Genomic DNA, 16,616 nt, shown 5'->3' with positions numbered 1-16,616 from the left:
CCCTAGCACTCTGGGAGGCCAAGGCAGGAGGATCGCCTGAGCCCAGGAGTTTGCTGTGAGCTATGACGATACCACTGCACTCCAGCTGGGGCAACAGAGCATGACTCTGTCTCAAAAAATATATATATAGATTAGTAGATTAGTGGTTGCCCAGGGCTGGGTGTCTTGTGGGAGAGGAGTGCGTGACTGCCAATGGGTGTGGGATTTCTTTTGGTGAGATGAGAAAATGTTCTAAAATTGATTGCACAACTGTGAGTATACTAAAAACCATTGAATTGTACACTCTAAATGGGTGAATTGTGTAAAATGTGAATTATATTTCAATAAAGTTATTTTTTAAAAAATGGAGGGGTGTCAATAAAAGTTTGGAACATTGGTTAACAACTGGGGAAAAATATCAGTTTAAGTTCTCATAATAAATTAACCAAATAAACTCCAGAGGAATTAAAGCATTAAATATTTTCTTCAAAGCATAGAACATTTTGAGAAAGAATTCAGAGGTTCCCACATGTTGCTGTGTGAGCCCAGGGAAAGCTGTGTGGTGTTGTGAGTGGGAAGGGGCCGGCCAAGCACAGCTTGTCATCCCTGTCCAGCCCCCGCTGGTTGAATGAGTTGGGCATGTGGCTTCCCCTCGGGCCTTCCATTCCTCCACTGTCATGCAGGGAGGACAAATGTTATCTAAGCCCTGGGGCTGATATGAGGAGGCACAGTGCTGGTTTCCTAGATATGACATCAGTGTGTGGTAGCTGGTTTCTTTATGCATTACTATGCAAATTAATGCAATGAGATACTATTTCCATCTACAAATATAACAATATTTATATTTATATCTCACTTACCCAACACAGCATAAATCGAAAAGAGGACAAAAGAAAGAATAAAAGGGTGGGGGCATACAACTTAATGGGAGATAAGGTTTAAAAAAATCATATCACAAAGACTCTTGGTGTGGATGGCCTCAGATTTCCCTAAGCTTCCCAGTAGCCAACATGAAAAGGGAAATGTGTCAGCGACTCAGTCCACTGTGTTCAGGGATAAAAACTGACTGATGGTTCAGGAGAAATTGTCATGTTTGTACTAAGGCTGGCAGGGATTCCTACCAAATGCTCTTACGAAAGACGCAGCTGCGTGCAGTGATTCTCAAACATTTAAGAGCTTGTTAAATACAGGCTTTCCTCATTATTCACGGGGGATTGGAGAGCTGAAATCCACGGGTGCTCAAGTCCTTTACGTAAAATGGTGTAGTATTTGCATATAACCTACACACATTCTCCCATATATTTTAAATCATCTCTTATTATACCTAATACAATGTAAATTCTATGTAAAGAGTTGTTATCCTGTATTGCTTAGGGAACAATGGCGAGAAAAAAATGTCTATATCTGCTCAGTACACATGAAGCCATCCATTTTTTTCCGAATATCTTGATCCTTGACGGGTTGAACCTGTGGACGTGGGACCCATGGATGTGGAGGGCTGGCTGCATGTGGAGTCCTAGGCTCCGTGCCGGGATTTCTGCCTGAGTGAGGCCAGGTGGGTTTCAGAGTATCCCAGGTGAAGCGAAGCACATGTGGCCCGTGGACGCCGGTCTGTGCTCCGCAGGTGGTCTTTCTCCCAGACCTCCTCCGTGAGTCCTTCAGTACAGGCTGACGGCTTCTCACAAAAACACAACCAAGCGAAAGTAATTCTGCAGGGTGACACAGTCCAGGGGCTTCTGCCTGATCCAGTGGAGACTTTAGAGGAGTTTTGGAAGGAGATCTGGACTCTCCGTCTTCCCTGAGGTGAGTGTTTGATCAGTGTTTGGTGGGGATTATCTTGCAATGGGGCTCACGGTGACGCCTGTCGAGGTGGCTCCTGTGTGTTGCACGTTCACTACGGCTCTGAGTGGACAAGGCGTTGGGGAGCCTTGATACCCTTAAGAAAAATAGGATCCTTCCAGTAGGGCCGAGATTATCCTCATAAAGAACAGCTGAGTAGATTCGAATCTACTGTGGCCTAAGGGCAGATAGGCAGCAGAGCCGCAAAACTCCATTCCTCATCCTCAAGGCCCCGAAAGGTTTAGCCTGGAAAATTCCTTGGCTGGTGAGACCAGATTCTTCCTTTGGCCTCCAACCCAGCCGCCAACACCAGGGTGAAACTTGCACAGAACGTCTCTCCTTGCGCAAGGTGACTTCCTGGTGTCCGCTCCAAGGTAAGCTCTTTGTGGAACAGCCATCCAGGTGACTGAGTGAGGCGGCTTGTTCTCTGGAAATATTATCTATAAACCGGGAAAAACGTGGAAGCAGCAGCATTTACCAAAAATGGCAGCATTAGTTTTAGATGTGTGGGTCAATAGTTCGCTCTGGTTTTAATTAGCCAGCCTGGCCTGTTGTGTGCTGAGGCCCCTTTCAGGGTGAATTTGTGAAACCTTTTTGGCTCAGGATAAAAGCATGCCCAAATTCTTACTTTCTGGAGCAGCGGGGCAGACGGGTCATCCCCATGTGATTTAAACCAGTTATGAGGCTACGCAATGAAGGAGGTGGTGACACTTCTAGTTTACCCTTCATCTGGTTAAAAGAATTTTTTTTTAAATTTAGGAGGGTTCAGAAAGTCCCCATATTAAGTGCACAGATTGCTGAGTTTTACAAACTGAACGCATTTGCGTGACCAGAACCCAGATTCGGAAGGAGAAAGTCACCACCACTTTAGAAAGAGTCCGGATGTCCCCTGGAAATCACAGCTCCCTGTCCCCAAGGATGACTTCTGACTTCTAACAGCATGGTTTGCTTTGCCTGTTTGGGTAGTTTATGCACATGGAATCGTCAGAATGTTCTCTCTTGCACCTGGCTTCTTTCCTCCGTTCACCCACGTAGTGCGCGTTGCTCTCCAGCCGTGGTTCTCTGTCTGGGGGGTCTCAGAGCCACGGGAGAGTGCACCACAGATTGCTGGGCCCGAGTTTGCAATTCTAACGCGTCCTCAGAAGCTGCTGCTGCTTCTTCAAGGTCCACACCTTGGGAATCCTCTTTTCTCTGGAAAGGGAGTCTGGCTTTGTGGTGATTGTTGCTTTCAGGAATTGTTAACGGGCAACAGGCTGCAGAGGAGTTGGGGGGATGCGGTCGTGTGGAGACTGGGCTGGTGTCGCAGGGCCACAGTGGGGGAGCAGGCCAGGGTCCCGAGATGACACCAGCCTCCGCAGTGAAGCTGTCCGTGGGCTGGAGAGAGGATTACACCCCTCTGCGGTCCTGTACCTGACGGGACCCCTGTCACGTGGATCCAGGGCGTCTTGGTTTACAAGCTGGGCATCCATGCCAGGGCCTCATGGCCCCTTCAGGAGCGTGTGCCCTCCTTGGGCCTGTGGTGGAGATTTCTGGAACATAATGCGATCAGACCCTGGCCAAAAAGCCCCCAGCGTCCTGCTACACACAGTGCCAATGGACCCCCCACACACACCGTCGCCAACAGGCCTCAGGCCCTCTCCAGCCTCAGAGGGGGCTCTGGTGAGGGGCTCATGTTCTCCCTCTTCTCTCCAAAGCGTCGGCCTCCTGGGGCTTCGGCGCACAATGGCAAGGCTCCCCATGCTCCGGCCTCTCTGCTAACCGCCCTGGGGTTCTCTGTCTCCAGGATCCTCCCTCCGTCCTCCTCGTCTTCTGCCCCTTCCTCTCTTGGTGTCTTGCCTCCTTCTGGGGCTTTGACCAGCTGCTCTTTCCTGGTGGCCGTGCCTCCCTCTGAGCTGTGTGTCTAACGGCCATGCCTCCTCCTGGCATCACCACGGGGCCATGTCTGGGAGATGGTGGCCTGGTAGGACAGGAGGAGGCTCCCAGCCACCTGCAGCTGCCTCCCTGTGGCTTCTAATGGTTTCCAAAGAGGACTCAGGCCAGAGGGCTGAGGACAGCAGTGACTTGGGTGGTGACTGAGACAAACCCTCCTGGCGAGGAAACGGCCGAGCAGCACACACTCCTCCTGCTCTTCCCAGGGGGAAGCCTCAGTGGTCTTGTTCCAGGCGCTGGTGTCGTGCTTTCCATTTGATGCATTTGATTCTCAAACAGGCCTGGGGCCAGGGTGGGTGGTTATCTTTGGTCCCAGGTTAGAGATGAGGCATCTGAAGCTCCGCTGGCAAGTGGCTGAGGCAGGACTGGAACCCAGGTCTTCCAGGTCCCAGAGGAAAGGGGCGGCCAGAGTTGACACAGGGGAGAGTGGAGAGACTGCCGGCGTGGCAGAGCATGTGCTCAGGAAGCACCTTGCCAAAGAGCAATAATCAAGGAAGCCCACACAGCAGGGGACAAAGCCGGAGGGCGGCTCTAGCACAGTGTGGGACACAGCCGTGCCCAGTCTGTGAGTGGACAGAGGTGGAGGCCCCTGGTTTGAGACCCCAGCAGAGCAGGCAGAGGCAGCTGCAGAACACCCCCACTTTCCTGACCTAAGCGTCCCCCGCCTGTGGCCTCTTTCCCTTCTGGCGAGGTCCCCGAGCTGTGCAGCAAGGGTGCAAGCGCCGAGATGCGGTGCCTGGCGTCATGCAGGCACGCGGCCATTGTCCCAGCCTGCTCGCTTCACTCTTTGCAACTGAGTGAGTGATCCACTGTTTAAAACTGCTTTTACTCGTGGATGTATAAAGAACCAAAGGTTGTGAAATGTATATAATGCTCCATAGAAACATCAGGTATAGAGTTGAAAAAAACAGATTGAGGGGTCCTTCAGGGCCTTCCCCTCGGCTCTGTCCCAGGGAGGAAAATCTAGCCTGGTCTCGCACTGGCTGGTGGAGCTGCTGAGGCCTGTCCCCTCGGGCATGTTGGGTGCGGGAGGAGAGGGCTCAGCCTACTCTGCTGAAGTGAAGCTGCCTGTGTCACTGACCCTCTTTCACAGCTCCCGGCCATCAGACAGGGTGAGCCTGGGGAGGGAGTGAGCTGGGGACAAGGACTGCTCCTTCCAGGGTGAGCCACCACCTTGGCCAGCCACCACCCTGGGCAAACTTCCCAGCCCTGTGGGCAAGGTCTGCCGCCCCAGCCAGAGGGAGGAGGGCCAGGGTGGCTGAGCTCCCAGTCGCAGTGTGAAGCAGGCACTGCCTGGAAGGGGATGTTATTTCCATAGCCAAACAGGGATATTTGTGTGTGGGAAACGGGATGCCAACACTCGGTCTTTGTTGAGTTCTAGCAGCGGGATTATTTGCATGTCGGGGTTGCTGTGAACTCATTTATTAACCCATTTTCACAGGGATTTATTAAAAGGCCTGCTAAAAATGACAAGACCAATATTGGTGCCTTAGTCTGCTCGGGCTGCCATAATGAAGTATAATACCATAGACTGGGTGGCTTACACAACAGAAATTTATTTTCTCACAGTTTTGGAGGCTGGAAGCCCGAGGTCAGGGTGCCAACACGGTCGGGTCTGGTGAGGGCTCGCCCCGTGGCTTGTGGACAGCCACTTCCCACTGCGTCCTTGCATGGCCTTTTCGCAGTGTGTGCATGGGTGGGGACGGGGAGGTTTCTTCCTCTTCCTCTTGTAAGGGCACTAATCCCATCATGGGGGCCCCACCTTCATGACCTCCTCTAAACCTAAGTACCTTCCCTACGCCCCACCCCCAAACACCATAACATTGGGGGTTAGGGCTTCAACATAAGAGTTTTGAGGAGACACACTCAGTCCGTAACAACTGGAAAAGGAACTCAGGGGGCACTTGCATCCCTGGTTGGGAACGTCTGGGTCCACCTGATTTCTCAGAATGGCACTGGGGAGCCATCTTGCCTTCCTGTTCCCAAGTCTTTCCTAGAGAGTTTGCTTATCCTCTGCCCTGGAGTGGGGCACCCTGAGTGCCACTGCCCCCGGCCTCCTGGCCACAGCTGCCCAGGGCAGAGGGGACCTTTGACCTAGGAGGAGTTGATCCGAGGCTGGGCTGAGCCAATCAGATTCCTTCTTGCAGACATGAGGGTTGGGATGACCCTGGCTCAGGCCCAGAGGTGATACAGACCCCTTGTTCTGGCCCCAGCAGAGCGGGAAAGAGGCCATGCCCAAACATCTGTCATCATCCTCTGGCCTCTCTTTCCCTTCTAGAACTTTCTCTCATCTGTGCAGTGCTGGAAGTGTCCAAACTGCCTTTGCACACTTCTCACGTGATCCTGAGTCTCCCCACTGGCCTGCAGGGAGGAGGGAGGTGTCTCTGCCTTGCGGAAGGTTTGCCCAGGTCAGGTGAACTGGGGTGTGGGCCGGAGGGCGCCCCGGGCCTCGACTGGGGGCAGAGAGGGAGGGCGGGAGGGAGGCGGCAGGCGATGCGCAGAAAGTCCAGAATTTCTGATTTGGTTTGGGTGAGGGAATTATTCAGGAGGGAGATATTTTTATTAATAAAAAGCAAGCAGTGATGGCGGGGACTTTGAGGGGCTGTGGTTTCTTTCAACTCTCATCTAAAATAGTCATAGGATTTGGGTAAAATCTACGTTGTCCCCTCTCTTTCTATCTGGGTGAGATTTGAACCTATGTCTTTGAGGTGATTTTAGGAGGTAGGTCAGTCAAATGTTCACAAAATTAATAGTTATGTATTTTACCACGTGTCTTAGAAAAAAATCCAATTAGTACATCAAACCTGTGTTCTCACAGATATTAAGGCTTACGATCAAAATAAATAAAGTAGGGAATTTAATTTAAAGCCACTCTGCAGAAACTATTAATAGCACATGGTACATGCACATGTTAAAAATTGTGAGTGTGGAGAGTAAATGACTGACATTTGGGGCACAGTGGCTGGCAATGGCTTGGGTGAACGGCTAAGGGCCGTCCTCCTCTCTGCAGGCCACGTGGTCCACTTTGATTGGTGGCAGCAGCAACTGGGGACTTTAAAGAAATGCAGATTCTTGGGCCCTACCCAGATGCCCTATGCTTCTGACAAGCCCCCAGGGATTCTGCTGAGCCACTGCTCCACTCTCTTCCTCCTCCTCCTCCTCCTCCTCCACTGCTCCTTCCTCTTCCTCCTCCTCCTCTTGGCTAATATCCTCAAAGGAGGACTCAGCCCCACTGTTCCTGGGTGGGCCTGGGAAGCCCCTCCCTGTGCAGACCACCCTGCCGTCCCACCCACACTGACATGCATCTAGGGGCCAGCGCCTTCCTCTCTCTAGCAAATGTTACTGAGCACCCACCTGCCCTGAGCCAGGCCCTGGGGGACAGAAATGCCAAGGCTCCACCCAGGCAGGTGATCTGATCAGTGATCAGCCAGAGGTTCACAGTGTGACATGCCCGTGCAATGCTGAGGCCACCCAGCCCCCCACCCCACCCCACCCCCGCCAGCATCCTGAGCAGGGATCTCTGAGGTCCCAGCCCATGGCACGCCTTAGGTGGGAGAATCAGGTTCACCGGGCTTGGTGCTCGAACTTGGCCGCTGCTGTGCAGCCCCTGACTTTCCTTTCTTTCTGATAGACCCAGGATTTAATGCATGTTGGCGTTTTCTGACCTCCTCACCTGGGTGAGGGCAGACAGATGCCACAGTCGATTTATGGTCACTGTGCAAGACAGGCCAGCAAGCCCACGTCACTTTGGCAGCAGTGGCCCCTTTGCTCCATGCAACGACCTTGCTGTACCTTCTCCCTCCAGCCCCCACCCGCCCCTGCCCTGCTGCCCATCTCCTTCCTCCTCCTGGGGACTCTTCCCTCTGCTCTCGCTTCCCAGGGACCCTCCCTGCTCCCCGGTCCACCTGCACCCTGGCAGCCGCTGGAACAGCCGCCCTCTCTAGAGCCTCCTCCCCTCCGCCCTGCCCCGCCCCTGCCGCCTTCACAGCAGAACTTCCCTGTGTGACTCCAGGCTGATCCGCAGGGACCCGCCTTCAGCCCTGGAGCCTGCACCACCCTCCAGGAGCCAGAAGCCTCTTCTTCTAGACTAGCGGAGGGTGCTCCTTGGGACCATGAGGGCAGAAAGAGGGAGCAACTGCTGGGAACCCCAGAAAATGCCCAAACGGGGTCCTTTGAGGTGAAGCACACAGGGCTTCACGCCTCGGCCTGCCTGCTCTTGAAGTCTCAGAAGGGAGCCCAGCCCCTGACCCCTCACTTCTCCCGCTGCTTCTCCCCTCACCCCTGTGCCGCCTCCCAGGCTGGGCTTCGCCTCGGTTTCCTCCCTCAGTGCTACCCGGGGGCCTCTCCTTAGGGCTGCGTGGACGCTAGGTTGAGGCAAAGGCTTTCTCCCAGCCCCTTCCCCAGAGCCTGGTGTCATTCCATAAACGACTTTTAGTGAGCACCCACCGTGCGCAGGGTGCTGGGGTGTCAGCGCCCACCCGTGAGTGTGCCCAGGGGCTGCTCACGGCCTCCCACGACCCCTAGCGCCCGGACCCTGACTCTGTGTCCTGGAGGCTCTGCCTCTGCTGTCACCTGCTCCCAGGACTGGGCTGCTACGCTGGGCCCCTCCATGGGGCTGCTCTCTAGCTGGTCACTTTCTTCAAGCCTTCACCCTGCACCCCCCAACATGCACACACAAGTGGACGAGTCTCCTCCAGGCAGACCAGGAGGATGCAGGCTCAGACCTGCTCCAGGCCGAGAAACGCCCTGGACTGCCCACCAAGGCAGGGGTGATCAGACAAGGATCGTCTCTGCCCCACTGATGCAGGCCTGGCACTTTGTGACAGGTGACCCCTTCCCATCTGCAACGCCATCATCCACCCAGGGGGCTGGGCATGGCTTCATCAGCATCTCTCTCCACCGGCATGTGCACCTGCTCAAGGTCACACTGCTCAAGGCACAGCTTTTACAAATTTTTCAAAGAGTCACCCACTGCTCCCAAACACGTCAAAGATATTTTTAAGAAAGCTCTAGTATTTCCTTGTGGTAGGCTGAGTAATGCCCACCCCCCACAAAGGTGTGCATATGTGACCTTATGTGGCAAAAGGGACTTTGCGGGTATGATTAGGTTAAGGGTGTTGAGGGGGGAGATCCAGGTGGGCCCAGTGTGATCGCGGTCCTCGTACGAGGAAGGCAGGAGAGTCGGGGAGAGAGTGGAAGGGGCTGCCCTGCTGGCCTCGGAGATGCAGGAAGGGGCTGTGAGCCAGGAGCGCAGGCGGCTTCTAGAACCTGGAGAAGATGAGGAAATGGAGTCTCCCCCGGAGCCTCCGGAAGGAACGCAGCCCTGCCAGCGCCTTGAGTTCAGCCACGTGAGACCCGTTTGCAGTTCTGTCTTCCAAAACCGTAACAACGCACTGGCGTGGTCTTGAGCCGCTAAGTTTGTGGTCGTTCGTGACAGCAGCGGTAGCCGGCGAACGCCCTCTCCGCACAGCTGGAGCGCTGGACCTGCCAGGCTCCCCACCCCTCCTTCCCAAATCTTTCCACACCAGCGTTTACCAAACCCGTTTTGTAAAACTCTGGAGCGTCAGGGTTCTGCTGGAAAAATGCCTTCTCTTATCAGGAAATATTAACATTCTCCACTGGGGGGAAGTATCATGGGGGGTGAGGCAGTTACTTGGGGGCTGCAGAGGCTTCTGGGCTGAGACGGGTGGGCTTGAGTGGCGCCGTCAAAAGAAGGGGGCTTCTCGCCGTTAGCCGAGCGGAGCACGTGGCACTGGGGGCTGAAGCGCGCCGGTCACTGAGGCACGTTCACGGTTAGTGCTCGACCCTCTGCCCAGGTGAGCTGCTACGTCCTCTCCGTGCAGCTTAAAGCCTTTATGCTGGAGAAAGGACCCGTTTTCTCTCTCAAGCCTATCGGGTAATAATAGCTGAAATCTCCGTGAGTGCCGAGTGCTTTACCTGTGTCATCTCACTGAGCACGCACGGTGACCCTGCGTGATCTTGACGGCACCTGCCTACGCCCCCGTTTTCACAGAGGAGGCCATGAAGGCCCAGAGAGGTTCACTGACTCATTCAAGGTCACAGAGCCAGCAAGTGCTGGGAGCAGGATTTGAACTCAGGCAGCCTGGCTCTGGCAAGATGGTTGAAAGCATGATTTGTAAACTATTTCTTACCACTTTTAATTTAAGACATTTTGACTTAAAGCAAACAGCCTTTCCCAAGAAAACAGCCTTAAAAGATTACAGAGAATGCAGAGAAGGAGCAGAGGTAGCTACCTGCCCTCCTGGGGCCGTAGGAGGCCACCCTGGCCCGGCCGTCTACCCCTTGCTGCTGTGTGTTGGCGATTTCTGTGCTATTTCTCCCGTGAGAACACAAATCAGCTGCAATAATGTTTCCCAAACACAGCCGAGGTGGGTCTGTTTATTTCAGACTGAGCATTTTGACCCCCAGCTAGAAACGCTCCATCCTGCCCCTCCACTGGGAGCCCAGGCTAGCCAGCTGCAGGTGACCGTGCTCTGGGCGCAGAACCGGTTCCAAAGAGGCCAGAAACTGCAGCGCGTTGCAGGCAACGGCTCTGACAGCTCAGGCGCTGGGAAAATTGTCCGTGTGCCAGATGCCCTTTTTAATCCAGAAACAAAGAACTTTAGAATCATCTTAAAGTTTAAAGCTAACTTCCTAAAAAGGAACTCAGCAGGAAAGAAGGCTCCTCCAACGCGCAAGAACCTCCCGAGGAATGTTTCTATCACTCGGATGGGAGCAAAACACGCTAGAGATGTGCCCACTTCTGTGAGTGGGTTTACGACAGAGAGATCATGGAAGATGGAGCCTGGGTGCCGGGGCTCTGAGAACTTAAAAGACTTGGGGATTTTTCGCCCCGTTGGTGGGATTTAGTGGGGATCTGTTTTGGCTCAGGAGTGGGGCGTGTATCAGCTAAGGGCAGGAAATTGGGTTTTCTTAATCTACTTATTAGGACAGGAGGAAAGGGGGTGGAGGCAGCTGGGGGCCGGAAAGGAGGAGGGGGAGCTTGGGAGCGGAGCAGGCAGCTTTGCCCTGTCTCCCTGCTGGCCCGGACTGAGCACCCGGTAAACGTTTGCTGACTGGCTGTGCCAGGTGCTCTCCAAGGACCCAGCCTTCACGGAGCTCGCTGTCATGGTGGACTGAAACACTGACACACGTAGGTTGTACCAACTTGTTCCTGGGATTGAGCAACGCTCCCTGCGTTGGCCACTTGGGACTGACCCTTGCCACCTGAGGACAGGACTTGGGGATCGAGGTCCTCAGGCCCCGCCGGTCCCTACCCCAGGGGCTCCCAAGCTTCTCTTATCTCTTCAAGGGCTCTGTCCAAGTAGCTCGGCCTTCTGGAGAGCTTATGTTTTGAAGGGTTTGTCTCGGGTAGGAAACATACTCTTTAGATAAGGATGAATTAACGCCCTCATTTTTATACTCATCAAAGACCTGGATAATTGGTGGCTAGAGCTTCTCACTGAGGGGGACACGGTGCCCCAGAGCTCTGGTGCCCAGACTCCAGCCCCAATTGAAGGCAACTGAAGCAAAGCCAGCTGGTGCCAGGTGTGGACGTGCCAGGTGAATTTCCCGTGAGGCATGTTGGCTATCCCGACCCTACCCTGATCTCCGTGGACCTCTGGGGTCCAGGCTGGGCACCTGCCCTCTCCTCCGGCACACCTGTCCAGGCAGCCTCCTTTAAACAGGCCTCACGCTTCCCTGGTCCCTGCTGCCACTTCTGCTAGCTGCCACCCTGCAAGGTTCCCAGTCAGTCCCTTGTTAAAACCCTGCTGTCCCTTCACCTGGAATGTGCTATCTGTGAACATGTGCTATTTAAAGAACTTGCAGCATTCTATCAGGATGAGTGTGAAAAAAATTACTACCTTATTTTCAAGGTAGAGAGCCTTACTTTATAAAACACAAAGCCATACCCATCAGCTTCTCTCTTCTTCCTAGAAAATAATTAATAACCAGTGCAAGATTGTTTAGTGGTGCCCAGCTTAAAGGCTACCTCCTCCATGCAGGCCTCCCTGATCACCCCTTTGATCTTCCCCACACTCCTCATTTGAACACGTGACTTTTTTTCCACTCCAAAGGTAAAGCAGGTTGAGGTGGACAGATTGAGAGACGGCCTCACCCAGGCTCCCAGACTCCCAGGTCCTGAGCAATTTTCCCCAAAGAAGCCCACTGAGGGATGCTCCAGCCATATGTCCCCTCTTCAGTGCTCAGGCAGCATGTGGTCTCCCAGGGAGCTGGCCTCAAGGATGCTGTCAACAAAGGGAGGTGGAGTACCTGCTGACAGCCCAGAGGCAGAGCCCCACCCGGGTCTGACCCAAGGCCGAGAAAAAGAATTTCCCCCAGGCCCAGTCGCACTGCCCAGCAGCCTCCTGAAGACCGCTTGGGGGCCTCTGAACACAGACGGCCCCAGGCTCAGCCACTGGCTTCTCAGCCTCGTGACCTGTGACCATCCCGGGGGATCCCGTGCTGCCCTCACAGAGGGGGCTTCCTGCCTGGCGTGGGGCACAGCATTGCCTCACCCCCCTACCAGCCTGAGGGCCACCACCGTCCGTCTGTGTCCCCCAGCCCAACTCACATGTACAAAGTGCTCAGCAATAATCTGGTGAAGGAATAAAGGGATTTTTGCCATCGGGGTGGCGCTAGGGGGTAACTTCGGAGTGTCAGAACCGAGCACCTGGGGACACAATGGGCTCACGGAGATGGGGAAAGGACGCCTGTCCTGGGAGATGGGATGTTTGACCGGGAGCTAACAGCTGGCCAGCGTCTTGGGACGAACAGTGGCTCCTGTGTCCCTCGGTGGAGCCGGCGGGGCTGGGTGGTTAGATTTGGCCTCCTGCAAGCCTCTGGGCAGCCGCACAGGCCTGGGCTGGCTTGGCCACTGCCGTGAACTTATGAGCTGCTCTGCCAAGGTAAGAGTCTCCAACAGGCAAAGTTCTCAGAGCGATTGTCTTGCCCATCCCTGGCCACCAGGGCCCAAAGCTGCGACCGTCACTCACGCTGTCATTGGCATCACCTACTGGCTTTCCTGTGGGAAGCCCCTCCCCGGGAGGGGTTTCCATGACAACTGGGGCTCCAGGAAGGGGTAGGGGTGGAGCATGGGGTCGAGGGAGGTGGTCTGTGGTTTACCTTCTTGGACCGGGAAGCTTAGGACACCCGAGGAGACACTGGCTTCCGCCTTCCCAGGGCTGAGCAGGGCCAAGGGCAGCTGAGGTGTGGGCAGGAGGGAAAAGGCAGGGAAAATATAAGTGGGAAAATAGAAGGGGAGGGGAGGACAAGGACACACGGCAAGGGACACAGCTGGAGCATTCCACTGAGGGTCTTACTGCATTAAGATCAACGTTTTTCCAAAAGGCAGAAATATATTGGTAACCGGCAGAGCACGGCAGAACTGTCAAAAGTACGGGAATCACAAGTTCCAGTTCACACAGCCGGCGACTGTGTGAACGTCCCAAATTTTAAATCAAGATAGAAAATAAGAACCTACTGCCTCCACATCCAAGAAAACTGCCTCCCTAAACAGTTCAGACCCACCGTGCTTTGGCTTGATGCCACCAGGTGCACAAATCCAGAAGGTTCTGAGGGGGTGGTCTTTTATCCTTCTGAAAGGGGCCCATGAGCAGGAGGGGACAATGGGAATGGCACGGGGGCTACATTGCAGTGGGCTGTCACTTCACGGCTGTGACTTCCGTTCCCCAAGTGTACTTCCTGATCCTGAGATTTGAGATATGGGCATATGGGAATCTCAGCACTTCACAGTTTACTTACACGCTTATGAGCTGGGCGTGTAAGTGTCAGGTGTGTGACCTGTGGGGTCACAGGGCCCTGTTCCTAGAAGGTCCCCGCGCTTGGTTTAATGCTATACTGCTGCCGTTTTGAAATTCTTAATTTTTCAACAAGTGGCCCTGCATTTCGTATTGTTGGGGGCTCTGCAAATTACGCAGCCGCTCCTGTTTATTATCTCGCTTCCCCCACAGCCGTGACGGGAGAGGAGCTGGGAGGAACCCTTACCCCAATTCGCAGGTGGGGAAACTGAGTCTCGGGAGGGGGAGTGGAGAAGCCCAGACCAGACAGGATGTCCCGAGTGGAATCCAAGGCTGCTTTTCGTCCCGGACGGGTGGTGATGTCCTTTCCTACCTGTCCTACCGGCAACCTCTATTCTATCACCGGTTTCATCTCATTCCATTAAAAACAATGCAAAACCATTTGCTCACCTGCTGGCGAGGTGCCCCTAGGGGCTGGGGACGTCTCTTCCTTTCTGTCCACTGTCCTGTCTAGCACCGCAGAGCAGGCCGGTGTGCCCCCAGCTAAGTCCACAGTCCTCTGCTTTGTCCTCTCCTGGGAGAGCCTCCCTGGGAAGCATTCCTGACCTTCAGACCCACCTGACACACCTGGCCCTGTGCCTGTGACAATCATTTCCTGGCTGGGCATTTACCTTCCTGGGCCCCGTGGGCCGGGCCAGGGCTGCAGCCACACGTCTGGCGCAGAATTGGTGCAGGAGGGAGGTGCTACCCGAGGGGAAGGCTGGGAGTGGCTGGAACGGCCCCTGGTGTAAGCTAATGCTGATTGCCCTCGGCACACCTGACCCCGGCCCCCGGCATCGACCAGCCCTGCTGCACAGCATTCCGGTCTGAGGTTTGAGAAAGGCTTCGGGGTCCTCTAGGGTTTGCTTCACTTCTTGCATGTGGCTGTCCGGCCTCAGCCGATCACTTCCAGGCCTGTGACGTTTGATACTTGTTGCTTTGTAGGGGATCTTGCTCCGTTATTATTATTATTATTGTCACTGCTAATAGCTTCCTTTTATTCAGTGCTTACGGGACAGGCACTGGCTAAGGACATTACCTAATCTCCCGTGTAATCCTTGTGCTGTCACTATGAGCTGAGAATCATGCCCGTTTTTTTCGCTGATGACAATTTATGATCATCTGGTAGTAGCACACAGACAAATATTAATTGAACCGGAACTATGCCTGCATGGAAGTGGGCCATGATATGGCCATTCTAGGGGGAGCCGCGCGCACTTAATCATCGTCTTGTTTGAGCATTTTCATCTTCTGCTTGTGCCGCTTAGTTTCTTTCTGCAGATGCTCAGCTCAGTCTCCCTCTTACGAGGGCCAGGTTTGGCTTCATGGTGTTTTTTCAAGGCTGCCAGTTGTTCTCTAGCCTGCGCCCGGAAATATCGTTCCTCTTCCTCCTGCTCTTTCCTCCCGAAGGCCCCACCTGCTTCCCGGGTGGAGCCCTCGCTCCTGTCCACATTCTGGGACTGACCCCAGCCGAAGCCTCAGGCTCGCACGGCCTTCATGCCCCACACGCCGCCAATGGCGAGACTGCCGTTGCCGCTAGAGCTTCTCCCCTGTCGCTTCCCCCACAGCCTCTCTGAATGCGCTAATGGCGAGGATGGCCATCATGCCCATTATAAAGACGCAGAAACAGAGGCTCCTAGAGGCTGATTATCTTGCTCGAAGTCCCCCAGCCAGTTAGTTGGGGATCCAGAATTCAAGCCCAGCCCGACTGGTATCAAACCCTGAGCACTTAACCGCTGCCAACATCTGCCAAGTCTAATTGCTATGATGTCCATCTCTATGTAAAACTCAAACCAGCCTTTGTTTTAGCTGTTTATTGCTGGTGACAAGTTAACCCAAAGCATAGTGGCTGGAAACAACAGGCATTTGTTATCTCACAGTTTCCGTGGATTGGGAATCTGGGCACTGCTCAGGGGTTCTCGCGGGCTGCAGTCAAGGGGTGGGAGGGGCCGGGGTCGCTCCTCAGGCTCCACTGGGGAGGATCCACTTCCATTCTCATGAGGCTGTTGGCGGGACCCAGCTCCCTGAGGGTGGCTGGGCTGGGGGCCCCGTTCCTCACTGGCTGTTGGCTGGAGGCTGCCCTTGACTCTGCCACGTGGGCCCCTCCACCAGGGCAGCTCCCTTCATCAGAGCGTGCGGTGGAGAGTCCAGGAAGACGGAGGTCAGTCTTCTGTGATCTACTCGCAGAAGCAACATTTGATCACTTTTGCTATATTCTACTTGTTGGAAGGAAGTCATCAGGTACAGCCCATACCCAAAGGTAGGGGCCTACGCAGGGCATGGATACCAGGACATGGGGATTACTGCGGGCCATCTTGGAAAGCTACCACAGCCATCTGACTGCCACAAAACACGGATTTCAGTTTTGCCTCTGAAGGCCAGACCAAAGTAGTCTCCCACCTATCCATCCACCTACTCACCCAGTCATCCATCTTCCCACTCATTCATCCACCCACCCTCCTACCCATCCATCCATCCATCCATCCACCCACCCTCCTACCCATCTATCCACCCATCCATCCATCCACCCACCCTCCTACCCATCCATCCACCCATCCATCCGTCCACCCACCCTCCTACCCATCCATCCACCCATCCATCCATCCATCCACCCACCCTCCTACCCATCCATCCATCCATCCACCCACCCTCCTACCCATCCATCCACCCATCCATCCATCCATCCACCCACCCTCCTACCCATCTATCCACCCATCCATCCATCCACCCACCTTCCTACCCATCCATCCACCCACCCATCCATCCACCCACTCTCCTACCCATCCATCCCTTCCTTCAGACATTCAATAAACATTGAGCAGGACACTGTTAGCCAGATCCCACGTTAGTCTCAGAAGATACCAGAATAAATGCAATTATTCCTTCTTTCCCCCCATGTTCCCTGCCACCAAATGCTCCCGCAGTGCCTTCACACCTGCAGTGCTGGTGTGACATCTGCTGAGTGTTCTGTCCTGCAAGAGTATCGGCTCTTTCCTTCAACCAGCCGTCAGATGCTGTATTTCTGAGACCCTCATCCTCCTGCTCACTCTTTCATTCTCCCTCATTTAA

General features: G+C 54.4%; 1 protein-coding gene across 2 annotated transcripts in view; it reads right to left on the bottom strand.

Annotated features, from left to right (window-relative positions):
• NGEF (neuronal guanine nucleotide exchange factor) overlaps nucleotides 1–14,134 on the bottom strand; it is a 95,370-nt gene extending 81,236 nt beyond the window's left edge. For both annotated transcript variants that reach the window (XM_045559612.1, XM_045559614.1), the window contains exon 1: nucleotides 13,959–14,134. The gene's annotated coding sequence lies outside the window, so the exon portion shown is untranslated. The remainder of the gene's footprint in view (nucleotides 1–13,958) is intronic.
• Between the last annotated feature and the right edge of the window lie 2,482 nt (nucleotides 14,135–16,616).

Source organism: Lemur catta, chromosome 8 (assembly GCF_020740605.2).
Source record: "Lemur catta isolate mLemCat1 chromosome 8, mLemCat1.pri, whole genome shotgun sequence".
NCBI classification, from domain to species: domain Eukaryota; kingdom Metazoa; phylum Chordata; class Mammalia; order Primates; family Lemuridae; genus Lemur; species Lemur catta.
Note: the sequence above shows the minus strand (reverse complement) of the source record. Positions and strands in the feature narration are given on the sequence as shown.